The sequence below is a fragment of the Dipteris shenzhenensis genome, chromosome 20 (genome assembly GCF_047967505.1).
Source record: "Dipteris shenzhenensis isolate YYH24624 ecotype China chromosome 20, Dip_SZ_1.0, whole genome shotgun sequence".
Classification (NCBI taxonomy): Eukaryota; Viridiplantae; Streptophyta; class Polypodiopsida; order Gleicheniales; family Dipteridaceae; genus Dipteris; species Dipteris shenzhenensis.
This window is the reverse complement of record NC_141615.1, coordinates 31932342-31950100: the sequence shown is the minus strand read 5'-3', so window position 1 is coordinate 31950100 and position 17759 is coordinate 31932342. Positions and strand designations below refer to the sequence as shown.

At 40.9% G+C, this 17759-nt stretch overlaps 1 non-coding gene across 1 annotated transcript; it reads right to left on the bottom strand.

Annotated features, from left to right (window-relative positions):
* Window positions 1-5292: 5292 nt before the first annotated feature.
* On the bottom strand, window positions 5293-5372 carry LOC147889545 (small nucleolar RNA SNORD25). The gene has a single exon (XR_015542967.1). It is a non-coding gene; the product is annotated as a small nucleolar RNA SNORD25 (small nucleolar RNA).
* Window positions 5373-17759: the final 12387 nt, after the last annotated feature.

The following is a 17759-nucleotide window of genomic DNA, read 5'->3' as shown; positions in this document are numbered from 1 at the left end:
AAAGGTAGAATCCTCAACTCCAAAGTTTTTAAAAACTTTGGTGGACATGTGTGTGATATATGGAAGCTTTGAGTGTCTTTAATGAAATGAGTCATCGTCATGTGGTTACATGGAGTACAATGATCTTGGGGTATGTGAACAAGAAGAAAATGAGAAATCTTTTAGCCTCTATGCACAAATGCAACAGTAAGGTCTATCACCAAGTGGCTTTACCTTTGTTACCATACAAAATGTGGGAACATGGAAGATGCACCAAGGGTTTTTAACTAATTTCACTATCTTAATGTGTCATGGATCATAACAAGCAAGATGAGGATGTGTTGGCTTAGGATTTGTATGCATGGATTTAGTGGGAAGGCATCTAATTGAATGCCGAAACATTCATTTATGCATTGATGTCATGATGGAAGAGGGGAAGAAAATTGAAAGGAAGTTTAGAAAAGTACTCTTTAGTTTTCCAGATTGGATTTGAGTTTGATTTGTCGTGGGAAGCACTTTGGTCGACATGTACTCGAAGTGTGGTAGCGTTGAGTGTCTTTAATGAATTGCATCATTATAATGTGCTTACATGGAGTACAATGATCTTGGGGTATGTCAAAGAACACTACTACCATAGAAGACTCAATGCATCACTTCCAATAGTTGTGTCCTAATCCAAGCTTTATTGCTTTATTGTTTTCATCGCCTAGGGATTTCGGAATCTACTGTTCTCTGAAATGACTTCTTGTAAAATCCAAACATAAGGACAAGTATTAATTAGTCGATTGCTCTACACCCCTCTGCATGTATGATCTACAAAGAATTATGGAGGAAATGTAAGTTATTACAAGATGACGAGTTGCTTTCTAGCCTTCTTCCATCATTTGCAAGATAGCTTTGGTAGTATTTTCCATACCGGTTGTCATTTGGAGGATTACTTGGAAGCAATTCGAGATATTTGATATGCATGGTCAAGTCCCCTCGAGGAATCCATATGTTTGAGCACAAATCTCACTAGAATTATAGTACGTTCAAAGAAATATTAAAAATGTAAGTTCTTGACTAGAAATATAAAACGAGATATTGAATTAGCAAACAAACAAATCTTTATAGAGTGAGCTCAATGTGGCAATATAGTGATGGAGATTTAGCTTTTAAAAGCTAATAAGATAGATTTTTAAACATAATGAGACTAAATTCTTCAAGTGAACAAGAATGAAACAAGCATACATACATTTGTGTGTAGCAATAAAAGCACATAGATTAAGATTTTGGGATAAAAACTCTTTGACAAACTACCTAAAATTCCCATCAAAAGCACTTAAATGTAGATGATTTGGTGAAATTAAGCACTTGAAGGACTAGGGAGAAGAAGCACAAGGCAAAGCTTACTTCCAAAGTTGTGGAGACTAGCAATGAAAATTCTCTTAATCTCAAAGTGAGCCTAATCTTTGAAAGTTGAGTATCTGCTCATTCACGTTTCAACCCGTGCTTTGAACATTGTGGAGTATTTTCTCAAAATTATTTCTAAAAAGTGTAGTGATAGGGAAACTAATTAACGTGTGGTACTATAAGATGAATCACTTTTAGATTGAGTCCAAGTTCAATAAGTATTTCAACACTTTGATGCACGTGTTGGGTGGATAGTTCAACAAGGGTAAACTGGTTAAGAAAAAAATGGTAGGTACATAAGGTCATGCAAGAATGGCATTAGTCATTACTAGCTACTCTCATTTTTTGCTCTTTAGCTTCTTTGACTTATAATATTATTGCCTCTAATATAATTTAAGTACCTTTTTCTAACTTAAAAAACCTTCTTTTGAAATTATTACCTTCAATATCTTTTAAGTAACTTTTTCTAGCTTTATAACCCTTTAAACACTTTTCCTTATTTAGTCCTTGTTCAATCCTTGTTCATGAAGGGTTGATTTCACAAATCCTTCTTGAGTCTATATTTGTCATGCCACGCTTTTTTTGTGTCATACTACCCTTAATGTGCATTGTAGCTACATGACCATTTTTGTAGGTCTCATTCAAAATTTCATTTCAGGTTAGGTTGCTTTACTCATGCTATGAACTTTATCTAGTATGGCGCTGGCTTTGCATACAAGTCCTTTTACATTAGCCATGCATGTTCTCATGCTATGAACCAAGCAATTAAACATCTAGTATGGCATTGCTTGTCACAAGTCTTTTCATTTTGACCTCGTATGTCCAGTATGCCCAGAGCAATTAAACTATATCATTTGCTATGGCATTATCTTTGGCTACAAGTCCTTTGATTTTGGCCACAAAGATCCACATCTTTTCTTTCCAACCACATGTAGAATGACATTTGGTTAGTCATTCATTTTGCCCATGACAATGTTTAAAGTCTCTTTTAATCTTTAAGGTTGGTAAGGCTCACTTATTTGTTTTGCCACATCATCTTAAGGTGTTATTCTTTCCAACCACATGTAGGATCACATTTGGTTAGTCATTTCATTTTGCCCATGCCAATGTTTTAAGTCTCTTTTAATCTTTAAGGTTGGTAAAGCTCACTTATTTGTTTTGCCACTTTACACTTTTCTTAAAGTGTCCCTACAATATTTTAGACCTCTGTGTGTGTTAGCCCTATTGCATATGTTGTACTTTCTTTACACTTTTCTTAAAGTGTCCCTCCAATATTTTAGGTTCTCTCTCTCTCTCTCAATTGTCTGACATTTGGTTAGTCATTCATTTTGCCCATGACAATGTTTAAAGTCTCTTTTAATCTTTAAGGTTGGTAAGGCTCACTTATTTGTTTTGCCACATCATCTTAAGGTGTTATTCTTTCCAACCACATGTAGGATCACATTTGGTTAGTCATTTCATTTTGCCCATGCCAATGTTTTAAGTCTCTTTTAATCTTTAAGGTTGGTAAAGCTCCCTTATTTGTTTTGCCACTTTACACTTTTCTTAAAGTGTCCCTACAAAATTTTAGACCTGTGTGTGTGTTAGCCCTATTGCATATGTTGTACTTTCTTTACACTTTTCTTAAAGTGTCCCTCCAATATTTTAGGTTCGCTCTCTCTCTCTCAATTGTCCCTCCAATATTTTAGGTTCTCTCTCTCTCTCTCTCAAGTGTCCCTCCAATATTTTAGGTATTCTCTCTATGCTCTGCTCTCTCTTATATATTTTAGGGACTCTTTCTCTCTCTATATGCTCTACTCTCTTTACATTTTTCTTAAAGTGTCCCTCCAATATTTTAGTTTCTCTCTTGTTTTGATCCCTCTCTCTCTATGCTCTACACTCTCTCTCTCTCTTTCTATATGCTGTACTCTCTTTACACTTTTCTTTAAGTGTCCCTCCACTATTTTAGACCTCTCTGTGTGTTAGCCCTACTGCTATGCTGTACTCTCTTTCCACTTTTCTTAAAGTGTCCCTCCAATATTTTAGGTTCTCTCTCTCAACTATCCCTCCAATATTTTAAATACTCTCTATGCTCTACTCTCTCTCTTGTATAGTTTAGGGACTCTGTCTCCGTCTCTATATGCTCTACTCTCTTTGCATTTTTCTTAAGATGTTCCTATAATATTTTTCTCTCTCTCTCTCTCTCTCTCTCTCTCTCTCTCTCTCTGATCTCTCTCTCTCTCTTAGAGTTGCTCTTGTTGTGATTTCTCTCTTTGTTAGCCTTGCTGTGTATGTTCAACTCTCTTTACACTTTTCTTAAAGTGTCCCTCCTATATTTTAGTCCTCCTTTTCTCTCTCTCTCTCTCCTTTCTATTTTGTGTTGTGATTTCTCTGTGTCTCTCTCCTTTCTACTTTGTATTATGATCCCTCTCTCTCTCTCTCTCTCTCAAATCTAGATTTGATCTCTCTCTAGATTTGATCTCTCTCTCTTAGCCTTGCTCTTGTTGTGATCTCTCTCTCTCTCTCTCTCTTAGAGTTGCTCTTGTTGTGATTTCTCTCTTTGTTAGCCTTGCTGTGTATGTTCAACTTTCTTTACACTTTTCTTAAAGTGTCCCTCCTATATTTTAGTCCTCCTTTTCTCTCTCTCTCTCTCTCCTTTCTATTTTGTGTTGTGATTTCTCTATGTCTCTCTCCTTTCTACTTTGTATTATGATCCCTCTCTCTCTCTCTCTCAAATCACCTTATCCATCTCCCCCCCTCTCTCTCTCTCCTTACCTACTCATTCATCCCTTGGAGAGATGCTCTCTCTCTCTCTCTCTCTCTCTCTCTCTCAAATCATCTCCTCTCTCTCCTTTCCTAATCATTCATCCCCCAACATTTTAAGCCTTCTTTTCTCTCTCTCCTTTCTATTTTGAGTTGTGATCTCTCTCTCTAGGTCACGTAGGAGTGATTATCTCCCTTACTTTTGTCACGTAGGAGTGATTATCTTCCTTACTTTCCTTACAACTCTTCCTTACTTATGTAGGAGGGGAGAATCAAGCCATTTGATAATAGAAAGTGAAAAAATTATCCGTTTAAAAATTACCAATGCCATCCCACCCGTTGAGACATATCATGCCACTGTTAATCTATGCGTTGCAAGGTGCTAAAATCTAGCCAAAATTTTCGATGCATGCATTTTCAAAAGTAAAGGCTAATCATGGAAGCACTTCTTGCTATGCCTTACTGAGAGCTCCAATTCTTCAGGACAAAAGAATACAAAGATGTCTTGCTCCTTCAAGACGTATATGCTAAGGGTCTTTCCTTCGTTTGATTTCAGCATTCCACATCAAACTTCATGAAGTATAATATGGTCTTTCCAGCAAAACAAAGTTCTGCATTTGTCACAGTTCAACAAAGCTCGTGTCTTGGAGATGCACTCTCGTAACTAATGATCCCACCATTTTCAAAAGCAGCAAAAAGCACAGATGGGTCACATGAGAGCCCTGACACAAAAAACAGAGTAGCTACGAAATACTCTGAACCTACACTCATAAATGACCGGGCAAAAGAATAGCAAAGACCTTCCTCACACTGTGAAGCATATTCAGGAACTCTTAGAAGAGGTTCGGCACCTCACTGAGGGTAGATAGCTGTGCCATTTCCAGATAAAGAGAGGCTACACAAGCTCACTTAATGATACGGCACTCATTCCACGAGAAAAATACGGAGGCGGACAGAAACACAACCTGTCAAGCGAGAGCAGCGGACAGTTTGAGAAAAAAAAAAAACGTACAGGCCCTAGTGCATCTCTGCGCATTTCGAAAACGAGTCTAAGAGAAAAACAAGCCTATGAAGCGAGAACAGCCAACAATGGAAAAACCCAGCCTATTTACGAGTCTACAAGAACACGACGATCATTTAAATCATAGCAGGTTGGCTCTGAGACAGGATCGAAGTTTACAGCACTCAGCCCCTTAGATGTTCAATTTTTGCGATCAAGTTCGCAATCATCAAATGTTTTAGATGTCATCATCGTGCTGTACTCGGACCAGAGGACGAAATCAAAACAAGAAAACGGGCACATCTGATTCCTGAATGTCTACAACAAGATGCGGATTTTGGGACGAAGTAAGAAAGGCAATAGTCAATTATCAAAGTAAGGAAGGGGTGTAGTGTAGCTTTAAACCTCAAAACCCTAACCCTAAATCTCAAGAGGCCACCCTTCAATCAATAATATATGACGTTTGACAAAATAAGAAGTGCACCTTTACCCCAGTCATAGCGTGACTCCCTACCAAGACGGCTGCCCACATTCAAGTCCCGTTGTGCGCAGCCTAGACTCAAGGCAAGTGCCCTTCGATAGAGTCAAACTGGTGGTGAGTGGGTAGGTGCATTCTATTAAAAAACCGTCCTTCGTCAAGCCCTAACCCTGACTTTAACTCTAACCTTAACACTCACCTCTACACTTTCGAACCTATTGATTGATATAATTATAGTGAAAGGGAGAGATTGGGGCCCTTGTATTTTAGCATTTGAGGATGAGAATGTTGCATTATAGAATGGCACTTGACGTAGATGACTTACCCTATACCCCTACCATTACCCACATGAGACCCTAGAGTAATCGGAATTGAGGAAAGAGGAAGATAAATAGAATAGTGTGAGTCCTCATGACTTGTATAGAATGGGATAGTATGGAATGACTTGTATAGAATGGGACAATATCAAATCTTGTGGCTTGCAATCTCATCACAATCCGTCAAGGGCATTCTTGTTGCATTGCCACTATGGTACACTCTACATTTATGTGCAGATTAGATAGTGAGGGATATCTTGAATGTTGTCTACTTTTGTAGAAAGAAAACATTACTTATTGTCACAATTGTGCTATTTTCTTGTTCTTTTCCAAGAAGTATCTTCAAGCAAACCCTATTCATCCTAGTTTCCCTTTGGCTATATTCTAGATTTTTGACATCGCATGACATCTAACAAAAACCCCTCATTGCAAGCATGACATCATGATACCAACTATCCCACTTATAGAAATAAGAGGAAGCAAGCAAAACCAGTATCTTAACTTTAACAAGAGGCTAAGTCTCAAAATATGGACCCCAATTGAGTCCTTGACAACCCAAGGGAGAGACAGTGTTCTGTGGTTAACAAAAGGATCCAGCAGAGAGCTGTTGATATGCATTCTTTCAAGGTAGAAGCCTTCAGCAGTGTCCTGTGCATAGAGAATAAACAAGTGAGGAACAAAATCCAGTTGAGGTACACTAGTCAGCAGGTTCTTCTTTGACTGGGTAGAGTGGAGGGAGGAGCTGAGCCTGCATGTCCATCCCTGCACTAGAACATCTTCCTACTTCGTGAGTGTGTTCATCCAGTTCTGTTTGCAGTTGGGAAATCTAGTCATTGTAGTTATGAAATTCATGATCCAAGAGGAACTTAGCCTAGGGCACAGCAGAGAATGATCAGTTAGTAAGCATAAAGCAATCATACCAATTAATAAAGAGCTGGTCAACATGCATGAATGATTTTGTAAAGCATTCCTGGAAATCCATATAAACCATAAAGCATAGGCTCTAATAAGTGACCATTTGGCATAAGGTGTTTTGAGAGCATCCCTCAATAGTATGGCCTTCCAATTTACAGGCTCCCCAATTTTGATTTGCACATATTTCCATACTTTTCTTGCTTTGGGGCAAGCAATGAAGAGATGAAAAATTTCTTCTCCGTTCATCACATCCCCCTTGCCAATGCTGAGACTTCTACCATTAGTCCAGACTACCTTATGCAAAGTTAGCCATAGCAGAGTAGACATTTTGTCAGGGATTTATTTGTTCCATATCAACTCAAATCTGAGTGCCCTTTTTTTTGCATTATTAGAGCAGTTCCATCTTTTGTTTAACTTAACTACAACCTCCTCTATACCCTCAGAGGGTGTGGGTATAGGCAAGAGGGTTGAGCTGCCAACCCATCCAAACTCCCTGGTGTAATCAAGCACTCTACCTCCCTTCCAAGAGATGTCCCCCTCCCACAACTGCACTCTTCCCATGATCAATTCTTGGTCTACATTTTGAAGTCTGAACTCTCTTCTCAGTTTTTCCATCTAATATTATTATTGTCCCAAAGGTCACCCCAGTAAGAGATTCCCTTCTTTACCAAATGCCATGCTTATCACTCACCTGTTGGCTTGGGAAAAAGGTAGATACCCTTATAGAATCCAAAGTCATGAAACTTCCTTTCCTAGTGAGAGTGATATAGTATTTGATCTGTTCATAGGCACCCCACAGGGATTTCCACAGTTGGCTCCCTTTGGTAGTGTAAGGTTCTGGGTTTCCAATCAGCTACCAAAATAAAGGGTAGTCCTTCCATCTAGGGGCTCTAAGAGGTCTAACATGCTTAAAATTTATGAGAAGAAGGTTAGCCCAGTCCCTTTCAAAGTTGGTAATAGCTTTAATTATCCACGTGGCTGCTAACTTGTAAGCTGCCAGTTGGATATTTATGACACCTAGTCCTCCTTCTTTTCTTGGCCTAGTACAAAAAACCCATTTAGCTTTGGCAATCCTTCTTCTGGTGTCATTCCCACCCCATAAGAAGGATCTACAGACCCTTATGAATTTTTCTAAACCTGCTTTGGATGGACACCAGCAAGAGAGATAAAATATGGAGATTGGGTAAATACAGTGGTTTAGGACTTCCCTTCTCCCTACCAAGTTTGCCCTACAGCCCCCTGATATTGTTTGATTTCTTTTTGAATTTCTCAAGGAACCACTCCCATCTGTCCTCCATCTTGAAATTGAATCCCATAGGGATACCTAGAAGCCTGAATATCTGTCCATGTGGCATCTTTTTGCATCCAAGCTGATCTAACCGGTTTAGATTGTCTCCAGTTAATAAAGCATACCCTATTTTGGAGTGATTTATCCTTGACCCAGATGCTCTGCAAAAAATGTCCATGCACTCCATTGCTCTTTATATGTCCACATTTGTGTTTCTTATTGTAAGGGTAGTGTCATCTGCAAATTGCTTATTAACCAACTGGTTTCTTGAGGGGAGTTCTATGCCATTGATTTCTCTTGCATCTACTTGTCCTTTAATCAGCCACCCCAAGGCATTAGCAGCAATTGCGAATAGGAGGGGGGCTAGAGGGCAACCTTGTCTGATGGATCTTTTCAACATAAAACTCTGAGACATCTCACCATTCACACAAACCTTTGCAGAAGCATTTGATAGTAGCAAGGCTACATAGGAGATAAAGTTCTTTTCCAAACCCAAGCTTTTGAGTGACTATAGAAGAAAGTCCCAGTTGAGTCTATCATAGCCCTTATCAAAGTCTATCTTAATAAGACATATCTCTTGCTTGCTTTCCTCAGCATGGGTGCACCCTTCCCATAGATTGATGATTGCCTCCAATAAATGTCTGTTCTTGATGAAACCTTTTTGCTCTTCCAGGATCCACTTGTCCATCTTGTGTCTTAGTCTGAAAGCAATTGCTTTAGCATATATCTTATATGAACAGTTCAGCATGGTAAGGGGCCTCCAATTTTTTAGCACTTTCATGTCCCCTTCCTTTGGAATAAGTTTAATGACACCTCCATTTAAATGCTCTAGGAGCAGCCCCTGTTGGATACTCTCATTTTAGACAGCCAGTAAGGAAGGGCCAATAGTGTCCCAAAAGACTTTGTAAAATTCAGCAAGAATCCCATCCTCTCCAGGGGTTTTGCCATTAGCCATTGCAAAAACAGCCTCTTTGAGCTCTTGAAGGGATAATTTTGATTCCAATTGATTTCTATCTAGATTAGAAACAGATGGTTGTCTGGCTGCATGGCACTTCAATCTTGCCTCCAAAACATTATGGTCTATTAAATCCACTGTGCTTAGTAGGTTTCTGAAATGGCTGACTATTATCTCTATTTTTTTTGTTTCTGATTGAGCCAAGTCTCCATCATCCTTTTGTAGCAAAGGGATTTCCTCCTGCTTCCTATTTTCTGATCCTCCTAAGAGCCCGTTATGAAATCTAGGCCAGAAACTCCGTACACCGATCCACCTACTACAAATCTATGGCATAATCTTAAGTTGGCTTGTCTATCTTGCCTGCCCGCCACTCTCTAAAGTAGATATTGGCATTATGAAGCTTGATCTATTCTTGTACTCTGACTTCCTTTCTTTTGATCAGTAACTGTTGTTGGGCATTGATGTCATTGTTTCTAGCTCTTTGTTCCAGGTCCTTGTGGGGGTTAAAGGCCATTGTACCTTAACCCCGGTTATGTACAATACTCAAACACACATATATATAGATGACATAGAAGATTAGGGTGTTCTGCACCCACCAAAACTTGTGTGACTCTCTCTTCTGGCTCTCCCTTTCTCTCACCCTTTTTCATTCCGCTTCCATTGTTGAAATCTCTCAACTAGTATCAGAGCGCGGGTGTTCTAGCTGAGCTTGGGTGTGAGCCTGGAGCTCAAAGTCTACTGCTACAGCTCTATGGAAGGAAGGAGAAGCTTTGTTGGGTGTCTTTACCTACATCCTGATTTGTAGAGACCTTGTAGAAACCTTTGGAAAGCTCTCTGAGTGGTTTTTTGCCAACAAGTGGTTTTGGAGGCAAAAAGATAGTCTATTTTAGACCTGAGAGACTTGTGATGAGATATATTTCTCTAAGGTCTGAACCTTGCCCTGAGATCTAAAGCAAAGTTGAAGAAGACTTTGAGTACTTCATTCTTCGTTTTTACATCTCTGTCATCCGAGTTTTCAATGAAAAGTTACAGCTCCTGCAAAAAGTGACGAAGTTCAATTTCCTGTGTGGATTTCGTGTGTTGGATCTCCATATCCAAGCCACCATTTGCAGTTCAAACACTCCCAGTAGATTCAATGTAGTCCAAGACTCCTACCTGTGAAGCTACTTCCAATTCCGTGAAGTTCTGAAGCTGTAGTGAAGCTCTTTCTACTCCAACGTCTTCATTCCGTCATTTCTTGTGTGAGTGGAAACTCAACATCCGGGCCTCCATTTGCAAAGCTGTCTGTCCTGTTGGATCCGAGCTACCTAAAACATATGTCTACAAAGTTGCTTGCCATTCTGTGAAGAATCAAGGGAGTTGTGATTCTCTGTGTTTTTCCGTCGTCTCTTTGAAGGAAATTTCTCAAAGTTTCTGAGACCTCATTGATTGCCACGTGGCATTTTGGCTAAGGTTAAGATTCCTAAGCTTCATTTTTTGCAAAGAAATGCAAGGGTTGACTGGCTCTTACTCCACCCTTGGATGAGATTTTGGAGTTGTGGCAGAGGAGAGATATTTGCAAATTCTCTTGCCAAGTTCAATTATGCAGTGATGCCCATGTTTTGAGACATCACAGGTTCTATTTTCACTAGCGATCATTGCCGTGGGGCCGTGATTTCTTCGATATACCTTATGTAGATCACTCTGGTTGCAGTCTGAGTCGTGTGCGCTCATTTGTGGCTTGCATTGGGTTGCAGTGGATGCTTTACAGGCCATTTGGATGCATTGTGATCCTTGTTGGATGCGTTGATAGGCCCAGATTGACGCTGATAGGCCTAGATTGACTTGTGGGATGCTTTATTGATGGACGTTTAGCACACAGATGCTATTTTATGCTAAGGGATAGCTTTGACATATTGCGGTGGATGCACATGTTGTGCTATGATCTCTTGGATGAGACATTATTGATGCTTATGCCCATGGATGGTGTTTATGCTTGAGGCACTTGGCTCTTATTGGCATTATATTTGCCAGTGTTTTGTCATTGTGGGTTCCCTTTTGGGCCAGATTTTGCTCATATGGATGCATAGTATATGCACATGAGTCAGATGCATTTTTTTGATGCTTTGAGCCTTGAGTTTTGGTGACACTATCCTTCATTAAGGCTGACATATTGGGTGCACCAAGTATTTGGTGTGATTTCTCTCTTGCAGGTACTAGCATTTGGGATTTTGTTTCATTTGCATCATGGCATCCTCTTCCATGTCTGAAAAGGAGTTTTTCAGCATTAAAAAGTTTGATGGGACAAACTTTTCTTTGTGGAAAGAACAGATAAAGGATGTGCTTATTTAAAAGAAGTAAATTAAACCCTTGGCGAGGATGAAGCTAAGCCTGCAGATATGTCTGAGGATGATTGGAATGAGTTGGATGCATTAGCAAAGTCTACTATAAGACTTCATCTTGCAGAGTCAGTTTATTTCACAGTAGTAAATGAGCAGACTACGGAAGATTTGTGGAATAAATTATGTGCCACTTATGAGAAGGAAATTGCCTCTGATAAAGTTTACCTCATGAAGAGGTTGTTTGAGCTGCAGATGAAGGAAGGGGTCTCCATTGCTTCTCATTTGAATGAATTCAATATTACTTTCAGCCAACTTCAGGCTCAAAAGATGAATTTTGATGCGGAGACTAAGGCAATATTTCTCTTATGTTCATTGCCATCCTCATGGGATACCTTTCGTACAACAGTCAGTAACTCTGCACCTAGTGGAGTACTGAAGTTTGATGATGTTGTGGGTAGCTTGTTGGCCGAGGAGATTAGACGAAAGTCTATGGATGGCAACAAGCAGGATGCAGCCTTAAATGTACAAAGGCGTAGATCACAGTTCAGGGAGAAGTCCCAAAGAAAGAGGGAAGTCTCGTGGCAAATCTAGGGCACGGAACATTGAGTGTTACCACTGTGGCAAGAAGGGCCACATAAAAAAGGATTGCTACAAGCTGAAAAGAGAGCAAAATGATAAGAAAAAAAATGCAAATTGGGGTGCAAATAAGAAGGAAGAGAGTCCAAGGGAGGACAAAGGAAAGATGAAGATCGAGGAGATTAATGCAGTCACTGATGATAGTGACAATGACATTCTCTTCATGTCTAGTCTACCTGCAGACTTGCTTACCACTTCAGAGGATGCATATTCCCAGGATTGGATTTTGGATTCTGGAGCTTTATTCCATTTTACTCCTCATAGGGAATGGTTCTCCACTTATGAAAATGGAAAGACAGGTTGTGTGCATCTTGGAAATAACTATACATGTGACATAGTGGGAGCCAGTGACATAAAGTTCTCTTTTGCAAATGGGTCTGCATTTGTTTTGAAAAATGTGAGACATGTGCCTAAGCTGACCAAGAGTCTTATTTCAGTGGCCCAGCTACATGATGCTGGTTTTTAGACCACTTTTGGCTTTCAGAGTTGGAAATTTCAGAAGGGCTCTATGGTTTTGGCCAGGGGTGCCAAGTGTGGGACTTTGTATCCCTTACATATATCAGGGGTGTCTAATCATGTTGTTGCAATAACCGAGCAGCCAAGTACTTCTTTGTAGCATTGTAGGTTGGGGCACATGAGCTAAAATGGAATGAAACTCTTATGCCATTTGGGTTATGTACCATGTTTGAGTTTTTCTAATTTTGAATTTTGTGAGCACTATGTCTATGGGAAGCAGACTAAATCAGCCCATAAAAGAAGGGGAAAGAAAGAGCTTGAAAGGCTTGATTTGGTGCATTCAAACGTATGTGGTCCCATGCCTACACGGTCATTAGGCGGGGCTGAATACTATGTGGCATTCATTGATAATGCAACTAGGAAAGTGTGGGCTTATACTATAGCTCGGAAGAGCGATGTGTTCCAGGTATTTCAAAAATGGTTGGCTTTGGCTGAAAATCAGTCAGGTAGAATGCTTAAATTCCTACGAACTAATAATGGTGGAGAGTATATCTCTCATGACTTTTAGCATTTCTGTGATACACATGGGATCAAGAGGGAGCTCACGTTTCCTCATACTCCAGAGAAGAATCCAGTTGCAGAACGGATGAACCGCACCATTCAAGAAAGGTTGCAATGTATGCTTTCCAATGCAAGTCTTTCTGGTGGTTTTTGGGCTAAGGCAATGAAGACTGCAGTGCATGTGATCAATAGATCACCTAGCAAGAGTTTGGATGGTGGTATTCCTGAAGAGGCATGGAGTGGCAAGAAGCCCTCTTACTCTCATTTACGTATATTTGGGTGTGAGGCATATGCACATGTGACAAAAGAGCTTCGGAAGAAGCTAGATCCTAAGTCTAGGAAATGCATCTTTCTGGGTTATGCTGAAAGTGTAGAGATGGGCTATTGTCTCTGGGATCCAGAAGTAAAGAAAATCATACGAAGCCATGATGTGGTATTCAATGAGAAGAAGATGCATAAGACACCCATGAGGGATGTGGAAATGAGGAGAATCACTTTCCAAGATGTGAATCCACCCATATATGTTGATAGACAACAAGTTGTCCATGCACCGAATGTGCAGGAAATGGTGCCACCAGGTACTCCCACAAGTACACAATCAAGGGTAGATGAAGGATCATCTATTGGTAGCAATGATGAGCCAAATGTGGCTGATATGTAGGGGGGACAACAAGCTGAAATGCCCTTGAGAAAAACATCTAGAGTGTCTAGACCGCTTGAGAGATTTGTTCTAGGGGTAGACTATGTGATGCTTACTGATTGCGGGGAGCCTTCTTGCTACAGAGAGGCTATGATGCGTGAGGATCAGCGCAAGTGGGAGTATGCTATGCAATCAAAGATGAGTTCACTCATAAATAATAAGACTTGGGACTTGGTTTCTTTGCCACATGGAAAGAAAGCATTGCCATGTAAATGGGTCTACAAGATGAAGGTCACAAGTGATGATGTGCCTAAGTACAAGGCCCGTTTGGTTGCTAAAGGGTTCAAGCAAGAGAAGGGTGTGGACTTTGATGAGATATTCTCTCCAGTTGTGAAGATGACCACACTTAGATGGGTACTTGGACTTGTGGCGATAGAGGATATGGAGCTTATGCAGATGGATGTCAAGACAGTTTTCTTGCATGGGGATTTGCATGAGGAAATTTACATGGTACAGCCGGAAGGCTTTGAAGAAAAGGGAAAAGAGCATTTGTTTTGCAAGCTGAAAAAGAGTCTTTATGGCCTTAAGCAAGCGCCCACTGAATGGTATCACAAGTTTGATGCTTTCATTTGATCCCAGGCTTTCAGAAAAAGTGAGATTGATCACTGCCTCTACAATAAAAGGGCTAAGGAAAATAGCCTGATACTCCTGGCACTTTATGAGGATGATATGTTATTGGCTAGCAAGAATACTTATGAGCTTGATGCATTGAAGGCCAAGTTACATGAGGCCTTTGACATGAAGGATTTGGGACCTAGAGGTCATATTCTTGGTATGCGCATCACGTGTGACCGGAGTAGGAAACTCCTTTGGCTTTTACGGAAGGAGTATGTTACAAAAGTGTTGCAGCGTTGCAATATGGAGGGGGGAAGGTAGTAAGTACTCCATATCCTCCATATGTGAAACTAAGTTAGGCAAATAGTCCCAAATCAGATGAGGAGAGGACCATGATGGCCAAGGTTCCTTATGCATCAGCGGTTGGAGTCTTATGTATGCTATGATAGCTATTAGACCGGACATTGCATTTGCAGTGGGAGTTGTTAGCCATTATATGACTAATTCAAGAAAGAGGCATTGGAGGCAGTTAAGTGCATCATGAGGTACATGAAGGGTACCAAGGAGATGTGTATCTTCTTTGGCAAAGAAGAGATGCATGTATTTGGGTACATAGATTCAGACTATGCAGGGCATGTGGATAGCAGGAGATCCACTTCTGGTTATGTGTTCACCTTTGCAGGTGGTGCAGTGTCGTGGATGTCTTATGCATAGAAGTGTATTGCTTTGTCTACCACACAGAGGCTCATTATGTTGCAGCCACAGAGGGTTGCAAGGAGGCTATATGGCTTGATCGGCTAGTGGGAGATTTGGGGACTCATACAGGTGTACCAATATTGCATAGTGATTCCATGAGTGCTATTCAACTAGCACGAAATCCGATCTTTCATGCAAAGACCAAACACATTGAGGTCAGGTACCATTTTATTAGGGAAGTACTTGAGGACAAGTGCATAGAGCTTGTCAAGGTTCATGCAGATGATAACCCTGTAGATATGCTGTGATGAAGAGTCTACCTAGTCAGCAGTTTGAGTATTTTCGTGTATTGATGGGCATTGGATAGTATGCTCATTGGTTGTTCTCCCTTAAAGGCACATTGGCCTTTAAGTGGGAGGATGTGGGGGTTAAAGGCCACTATACCTTAACCCCAGTTACGTACAATACTCAAACACACATATATATGGATGACATAGAAGATCAGGGTGTTCTGCACCCACCAAAACTTGTGTGACTCTCTCTTTTGGCTCTCCCTTTCTCTCACCCTCTTCTGTTCCACTTCCATTGTTGAGATCTCTCAGTCCTCAATGTCTTTCTTAAGCTTGTCCATTCTTTTTGCTCTAATGGCTGCCGTGTTCTTTTTGGCTTCCTTTAGAATTGACTGTACCTTTTCAATAGCATCCTTCCATCCCTGTGACATAGATTCAGCTACTGCAAAAGAAAAGTACCAACTCTCTATGATCTGCTGAGAGTGCTCTCAACGGAGGCAAGAACGGAAGAGGGAGAGAGAGAGACAGAGAGCCACACAAGTTTTGGTGGGTGCAGAACCACCACCCTAATCTTCTTTTTCATTCATTTATATATGTGTTTGAGTATTGTACATAACCGGGGTAAAGGCACAGTGACCTTTAACCCCCACAACCTCCCACTTAAAGGAAATGTGCCTTTAAGGGAGAACAACCAGTGAGCATACTATCCAATGCCCATCAATACACGACAATACTCAAACCGCTGACTAGGTAGACTCTTCGTCAGCATATCTGTAGGGTTATCATCTGTATGAACCTTGACAAGATCTATGCGCTTGTCCTCAAGTACCTCCCTGATGAAATGGTACCTAACCTCAATGTGTTTGGTCTTTGCATGAAAGACTGGATTCCGTGCTAGCTGAATAGCACTCATGGAATCACTATGCAATGTCGGTACACCTATATGAATCCCCAAATCTCCCACTAGCTGATCAAGCCATATAGCCTCCTTGCAACCCTCTGTGGCTGCAACATACTCAGACTCTGTGGTAGACAAAGCAACGCACTTCTGTGTGCGAGACATCCGCGACACTGCACCACCTGCAAAGATGAACACATAACCAGAAGTGGATCTCCTACTATCCACATGCCCTGCATAGTCTGAATCTGTGTACCCAAGTACACGCATGTCTCCTTTACCAAAGCAGATGCACATCTCCTTGGTACCCTTCATGTACCTCATGATGCACTTAACTGCCTCCCAATGCCTCTTTCCTGGGTTAGCCATATACCGGCTAACAACTCCCACTGCAAATGTAATGTCTGGTCTAGTAGCTATCATAGCATACATAAGACTCCCAATTGCTGATGCATAAGGAACCTTGGCCATCATGGCCCTCTCCTCATCTGATTTGGGACTATCTGTGTGACTCAGTTTCACATATGGAGGCAATGGAGTACTCACTGCCTTCCCCCCTCCATATTGAAACGCTGCAATACTTTTGTAACATACTCTTTTTGTGAAAGCCAAAGGAGTTTCCTACTCCGATCACGCGTGATGCGCATACCAAGAATATGACCTGCAAAGCCCAAATCCTTCATATCAAAGGCCTCATGCAACTTGGTGTTTAATGCATCTAGCTCATAAGTATTCTTGCTAGCCAATAGCATATCATCCACATATAGTGCCAGGATTATCAAGCTATTATCCTTAGCCCTTTTCGTGTAGAGGCAGTGATCAATTTCACTCCTTCTAAAACCCTGGGACCGAATGAAAGCATCAAACTTCTGATACCATTCTCTAGGTGCTTGCTTAAGACCATAGAGACTCTTCTTTAGCTTGCAAACTAAATGCTCTTTGCCCTTTTCTTCAAAGCCTTCTGGCTGCACCATGTAAATTTCCTCAGTGTGGTCATCTTCACAACCGGAGAGAATATCTCATCAAAGTCCACACCCTTCTCTTGCTTGAACCCTTTAGCGACCAAACGGGGCTTGTACCTAGGCACATCATCACCTGTGACCTTCATTTTGTAGATCCATTTACATGGCAATGCTTTCTTTCCATGTGGCAAAGAAACCAAGTCCCAAGTCTTATTCTTCATAAGTGAGCTCATCTCTGATTGCATAGCATACTCCCACTTGCGTTGATCCTCACGCATCATAGCCTCTCTATAGCAAGAAGGCTCGCCGCAATCAGTAAGCATCACATAGTCTACCCTTGGAACAAACTTATCAGGCGGTCTAGACACTCTAGATGATCTTCTCAAGGGCATTTCAGCTTGCTGTCCCACCTGCATATCAGCCACATTTGGCTCATCATTTCCACCAATAGATGACCCATCATCTACCCTTGATTGTATACCTGTGGGAGTACTTGGTGGTACCATTTCTTGCACATTTGGTGCATGGACAGCTTGTTGTCTATCAACATATGCAGGTGGATTCACATCCTGGAAAGTGATTCTCCTCATTTCCACATCCCTCATGGGTGTCTTATGC